Source organism: Passer domesticus, chromosome 8 (assembly GCF_036417665.1).
Source record: "Passer domesticus isolate bPasDom1 chromosome 8, bPasDom1.hap1, whole genome shotgun sequence".
NCBI classification, from domain to species: domain Eukaryota; kingdom Metazoa; phylum Chordata; class Aves; order Passeriformes; family Passeridae; genus Passer; species Passer domesticus.
In genome coordinates, this window is record NC_087481.1 from 839,609 (window position 1) to 846,686 (window position 7,078).

Genomic DNA, 7,078 nt, shown 5'->3' on the forward strand with positions numbered 1-7,078 from the left:
CTCAGGGACATTGTACCCAGGGCACTGGATTCTGGTGGCCACCCACAGCCGGTCCTGTGCCTGCTTTGCTCCACACAAGCTCCATGCCAGAGCCAGCCAGGCTCAGTTCTGGGAGTAGAGTCCTGCTGCTGGGCCAGCTGTGCCAGCCTGGAGGCACATGCAAGAGCCCTCTGTGCCTGACTGGAGTGACCGTGGCATTTGCTTTTCTTCCAGGACCTATGGACATCATGGAGAGCTATGCCACCTTTTTGTACATACGTTTTACACTTTGATGTTGTCATTAGGATATAGGTTTTAGGGCTTTTTGTCTTCTGTAAATATGTTTCATATATTTTTTGTTAGATAGGTTCTTATGTATATATGTTCTATTGATTGTTGTTACAAATGTCCTTACAACGTAAATATCTTCTGTATTTTTGCTGCTGTTCTTCTGTAATAAACAAATTTTACTTTTCACACCCCAGTTCTCCTTGCATTTCCTTCAGGCACAGGCAGCATTTTGCAAAGTTGTGCTTTCCACTTGCTCCAGGTTCCCAGGGCTGGAGGTCCCTGGCACAGCCACCCCAGGAGTGGGGGTCCCTGTGCACAGAGGGGTCCCACCTACAGAGGTGAGCCTCTCCTTGCAGTTTCTCTGGACACACTTGGGAGCTGTAGGAGCAAAGCCCAGCATGCCCTGGCCCATGGATCCCATGTTGGAGCAGGGCTGAGCCTGTGTGCTCCTGCAGAGCCTCAGCCATGGCTCTTCCCTGGGCAGCCCCAGGGCTAAGGAGGGAGCACTGGGCTATGGGCAAGCCCTGTTCCTGGGCACCCTGAGGGGCTGGAGCCAGCCTGGAGGGAGCCTCAGCCCTACATGGACCAAGATTTCCTTTGGAAACCCCCTCTGTCCCCAGACTCTGCTGAGCACAACAAGAATTGATCCTCCTAGTTCAAGGTGTGACCTTCATTGGCACAAATGTGTCCCTTGCACTTTCTAGCATAGCAAATGTCAGTGCTTGTAATCCCTGTTCTGCACACTCTGCTTAGGCAGCAAAACATCTGAACCTGAGGGAACATCTTGAATTAGCACCAACCTGCAGAGAGCTCCAGGGGGAGAACCTACCCCTAAGCACCCAGTGAAATACTTGACACTGATAGTCTGGGGCAGAGCTGAAACAAAAGTATTTTCATGCCGAGAGAGAGGATTATTTTACTGCTGAATTCATTCCCCACAACAAGAATGGAAGCTTTTGGTCTCCTCACCTGCCACACATGTGTATTGCCAAGGTTTGCCTCTGGGTTATGACTGATTTTGATGAATCTGTTCAGAACTCTGATGCTGTTCCTGGCTAAGGTGCAGAGATGATATTTCAGAGGCAGATGAGCTCAGCACATCTTGTGTAATGCAGAATGTCCAGAGCCAGACATTCAGGCCATGCAAACTGATACTTTTTCATCTCTGTGCAAAGATCAGTAGTAGGACATCACTGATGTACCACACACTTCTCAGATGCTTCTCTGACCAGCTTCCCCATGGCATTGTTCCTGGCACATTGTTAAAGCCAGGCAGGTCACACATATTCTCTTCCTCTGACTCCTGCTGGGATGACAACACCAAAAAACAGAAAAGAGATATAATGATCAGGGATTTTCATTGTGTGAGCTCAGGATTCCCCAAGCTCTTGCAAAAGGGGAATGTTCATCAGGCAAAGGACACGAGAAGGAGCCTCAAACTGTCCAAAATCTCAGCAAAAATATTATTTCCTATGGAACCCTTCACTATAGCTGGTCACACTTCAGGCCCTTTCTGCACCCATTTCCTGATGTGCCTCTCACAGTGGGGTGTTCCCACTGCTCCAGGGACCCAGCACAAACCTTATAGCCCCATACCAACACACCCCCAGGAGCTGCAGCCTTCCCTCCAAACCTGGGCACTTGCAACAGCCACCTCTGTGCTGAGCTGAGCCGGTTTCTCCCCAAAACCAGGTGCTCAGTTTATCCTTGAAAAGACTGACAACAGCATTCTTGTCTTCTCCAAAAGAGCCATCATTTCACAGCTGTCATCTCCACACTGAGACTTTATTCCCTTCAAGTGTTCAAGGACACAGGCAGCACCAAGGAAGGCGCTGAACTGAGTCAAATTGAACCCCAAAAAGCTCTCAGCTCCCTGAGAAAGCTCAGACAAGGGCTAGAGAAAGAATTCATGCTCCCATAACTGGCACCTAACAGCCACAGGGCAAGTGACAAGTTGGTATTAGAGAATGAAGAAAAAGCACTGAGTAATAAAAGGTGAGAAAAATCCATCACTCCAACAGGTAAATGAAGGTAAACCACATGAAGAAACAGAAGAAGATGGAGGGGAAAAAACCCACCATTAATAGCGTCCATGACACCCAGAGCCAAAAGAAGCGCAGGGCATCAGGAAAGAGGTAAGCACGTGCTCCAAACAACAGCAGAAATGAAGGGAGAGCTCTGGAGAGAACAAAAGAAAGAGGCAGCCTGAAGAAAGGAAATAATGCCTCCCTACAAGGTGTTTTGGTTTTTTCAAGTGAGTGTCTCTTGTATCATGTGGTGGAAACCCAGAAAAATAAAGGTCGGGAGAATCATGGTTGATTTGGAACATTCCTGCATAGCAGACGAGATATAGCCTTGTGCAAATCATTCCATGCAGCACTCACATATTTAATTGCTTCTCTTCCTGGGGAAGCAGAGTTGCTTTATTTGCTCCAAGCAAGATTTTCTCCCTCCACCCTGGCAAAGAACAAGCTCCCATCCTGGCAAGTGCTCCTGGCTTTACTTAAGGCTCATCACACCCATGCTCAAGAGAGTGGAGCAGGTTAATTTATCACTTGTTCCAATGACTGACTTGCCCAGCTGCCAGGTTCAAGAGCCCCAGAGTGCCTCAGGTTGTACAGGATCACAGAAGGAAAAGCTCCATTGAATTCAGCTGCTGCCACACTGGCCCTCTTTGCCTGTCAAACACATTCAGCTGCTCTTGCTCTGCCCTGTCAAAATCCCCCGTAAAATACAAGTGAAAATCCCTCATCACCTGTGAGAAAGCAGAGCTGGGTTCTGCTCAGGGCATTTCAAACTATGTGGGGTAGTTGTGACCTCCCCTTGCAAAGGCAGCATGTCAGGAAAACCAAAAGTTTCTTTTCATGGACTCACCAGACTCAGCACACCTTCCCCTCGATCAGGTTGCTCCAAGCCCCATCCAACCTGGCCTTGAACACTTCCAAGGGTGACACAGCCACAGCTTCTCTGGAACCTGTTTTGCTCCTCCCAGCTCTAAAATCATACCCAACTTAGCAGCCTCAGAGATAGATTTCTATTCAATAGCTGCATTTTTCTTGCAAAGAAATATGGCAAACCTTGTTTGCATCTGACTTGGCAAAATCAACACAAGCTCTGAAGAAAGGGCTGCTGCCCACTTTTCTTCTTTTTCCCCATTTGTTGGAACATTTTCATTCTGTTGTTGTTTGTAGCAGTATTTTAATCGATCTGGCTGAGGCTGCTTCAAATAGTACAGCAAGTTACTTGTGTGAGGGGTGGAAAACTGAGCTCTTGCACATCCAGTGTTTCTGTTGTTGGAAGTCTTCAATCCCACCTCTCTGATGGGATGAAATAGGTGCTACTAATCCAATTTCTAAAGTATCATGCATCGAGCTGACACTATTTGAAGACTTAAAATAAAGTAAATTTAAACAAACCTCTACTCCTTTCCATTTTCTCTGTTCCACAGTTGATGACAGAAGACAGGAGAGAAAGATTGTTTTAGGAACAATGCTTTCAGGACTCTAAAAAGAATATCAAACCTGCTCTGCCACACTCTCGGCTGTTACAGCCCCAAAATCACTGGCTGTCATTGCTCACAGAGTCACAATTGTGATGAGATTTCTACCACAGCAAAGGACAGCAAATTTTTGGTTGTTTTCCTGGGAAGAACTTCTGGGTAGCAAGGCAGACGTGGCTCTTCTAATGGCCCTTGAAAGTGGATGTGTGAAATGAGGTAGACAAAGCCAAAGGCCAGCTGAACCTGGGATCTCTGAATGTGTCTTCACATTCTTCCCAGGAAGATGAGTGGCAATCACTTTTCTGCCAGGGAAAGGGAATCTGCTGGAATGTGCTGTAGAAAATGTGCTTTCTGCTCCTCTCGGAGCCAAAATTCCTACCCATTTCTTTGAAGTCCTTGTTAGGTAAGGACCATGTTCAGCTGAGTGACAGTGAAACAAAATGGCAAGCCAGGAATACATTGCCCTGCACACAACATCCTCCATTCCCATGGATGGTTTCTCACTGGCACACAGGAGGAAGGAAGGAACACAAATGCATCATTGTACATTAAGTCATACATGTTGAGGGATGAACAGATCTCACAGGGATATGGAAACCTCCCCTGAAAACCAGTTCAGAGAAAGCCTGAGCTGTTTTGTGGTCCTAGGCATGAAGATGCTCAGGATCTTCCACAGGTGCTCAGAAGGCAGCAGGATTGTGGCTGGATGTCACTCCGCAAATGCCAGTGGCTCAGCTGAGAGCTCTGGCAGTGACTGACACTGCACTGAGAGGGGCCACAGTCCTGCAAGGGTCTTTCATCAGGAGCAAACAGCAGCCTGGACGGTGGGCAATGCTGGATCTGTACCACTGCGTGCTCATCCTTCACCTGAATGTGGAGCTGCCCCCAAAGTTGCCATGCATCACTTTTTCTTTTTCTCCTCTTGGGTATATTTTGGAGCAGCTGTTCTATGTGGCTTTTGATGGTGATCCTGTGGGAAGCAGCCATTTGCCTGCTGTGCTATCCTCGCAACTAATACTAACTCTTCATTTCCTTTGGTTTTATTTGGCGTTTTTTATCTATTTCTTGGATCAGTTTGCATGGGTTGGTTTGTGTTTGTTTGGGTTTTTGTCTGATTTGGTTTGAGTTTTTTCTTTGGTTTTTCATAAATGACCGGTGAAGTTGGCAAAGCCAAACTCAAGACAATGTAAACCAGGATCAGCTTTCCAGAAATTGCTTTTGGCTGGGTTTAGCTGCTTCCCACAGGCTCAAGATCACTAGTGTATTTTCAGGTTTTGCTCTGCATATCAGCCTGCCCAGACTCCACTTAGAGTTTCACAAATGGAGAAGACAATGGACATTGTGCCAAGCTTCCTTTCAAACAGAAAAACCTGGGTCAGCATGACAGAAAAGAAGAAAAATAAATCACCAGTTAGAACAGAACCAGTGTCCCACCATCTTCCGCTCCACTGTTATTAATTTTGTACATTTAGAGGCAAGCCTGGGTCTAAAGCTTGCATCTCTCAGTTCCTGATGCTATTTGCTACCCTGCAGCCTTGACTCGCCCTGATGTGACTGACTGCTGGGCAAGTGGGGCTGGGGATGCTCAGCCTGGAGAGAGGAGACACTGGGAGACCTCACTGTGGCTGTGCAGGACTGGAAGGGTCCCGCAGGAAAGAAGGGGACAGAGTGTTCAGCAGGGCCTGTGCTGACAGGACAAGGGGGGATGGCTTTCAACTGCAGGGGGTTGATTGAAGCTGCATCTAAGGAAGCTGCTCTTTCCCACTGGGGGTGGTGGGGCACTGGCCCAGGCTGTGCACAGAGGCTGTGCATGCCCCATCCTTGGCAACAGGGCTCTGAGCAGCACGCTCTGGGGGAAGACTGCTCAGCTGGGAACAAGATGTTGTTCTTCAGGCTCCCTTGCAAGCCCAACCGTTCAGGGACTCCATGATTCCACGGTCTCCACTGTCCACTTCAGATGGAGCCTGGGAACTGTGATGTCACAGCCCACGCTCCAGCTGGAACGTCCAGCGCCCAGCAAAGGGCACAACACAAGCCTTGGCCGCTGTGTTCACATGCTCTTCACCCTGCTCCTGCCCACTCTGCTTTTCACCTGCCCCCTGATAACCCATTCAGTCCTGAAAGATCCTTAGTGTCTCGATTTCATCATCCAGCCCTGCAGGATGCTCCCATTTCTCCTGAGGATGGTATGGTGCCATTCCATGGAGGTGGACACCCCACACCTGCCCGAGTGGGCTGGAGCTCTGTGGGGATGGAGTGGGACAGGGACCCCACTCTGAGGTTTTGCTGCCTCTGCAGGCTGTCCCAGACAGAGAGGAGGAGATGGAGGTAGATACAAAGATTGATATGGAGGAGGAGATGGAAATGGATGGAGAAGACCCTGGAGAGGAAGAGATGGACGTGTATGTGGATGAGGAAGAAGAGATGGATGTGGATATGGAAGAGTCCATTGAGGACATGGACATTGATTAAAAAGGTGAGGAAGAGGCCATGATCTTGGCATGAAGAGCAATGCCAGCAGCAGGACAGGCAGAGTGGGTCTCCTGCTGCCAGGCTGGGGCTGGGCTGGGTGCTCCCTGCTCAGGGACATTGTACCCAGGGCACTGGATTCTGGTGGCCATCCACAGCCTGTCCTGTGCCTGCTTGCTCCACACAAGCTCCGTCCCAGACCCAGCCAGGCTCAGTTCTGGGAGCAGAGTCCTGCTGCTGGGCCAGCGTGTGCCAGCCTGGGGGCACATGCAAGAGCCCTCTGTGCCTGACTGGAGTGACCGTGGCATTTGCTTTTCTTCCAGGTGCGATGGACATCATGGAGGGAGATGCCACCTTTTTCTACATACGGTTTACACTTTGATGTTGTCTTTAGGATATAGCTTTTATGGTGTTTGTCTTCTATAAATACGTTTCATATATTTTTTGTTAGATAGGTTTTTCTGTATATATGTTCTATCAATTGTTGTTGTTACAAATATTCTTGCAATGTAAATATATTCTGTATTTTCGCTGCTGTTCTTCTCTAATAAACAAATTTTATTTTTCACACCCCAGTTCTCCTTGCATTTGCTTTAGGCACAGGCAGCATATTGCCAAGTTGTAGTTTCCACTTGCTCCAGGTTCCCAGGGCTGGAGGTCAGAAGTAGATGAAGGGGAAAAAATCCACAATTAAGAGTGTCCATGACACCCAGAGCCAAAAGAAGCCCAGGGAAGCACGTGCTCCAAACAACAGCAGAAATGAAGTGAGAGCTCTGGAGGGAACAAAAGAAAGAGGAAGCCTGAAGAAAGGAAAAAACATCTCCCCACAAGTTGTTTTGC

General features: G+C 48.3%; 1 long non-coding RNA gene across 1 annotated transcript; it reads left to right on the top strand.

Annotated features, from left to right (window-relative positions):
* Positions 1 to 5,806: 5,806 nt before the first annotated feature.
* LOC135306070 (uncharacterized) lies at positions 5,807 to 6,766 on the top strand. Its single transcript, XR_010366938.1, has 3 exons — positions 5,807 to 5,955; positions 6,068 to 6,245; positions 6,562 to 6,766. It is a non-coding gene; the product is annotated as an uncharacterized LOC135306070 (long non-coding RNA).
* The last annotated feature ends 312 nt before the right edge of the window (positions 6,767 to 7,078 follow it).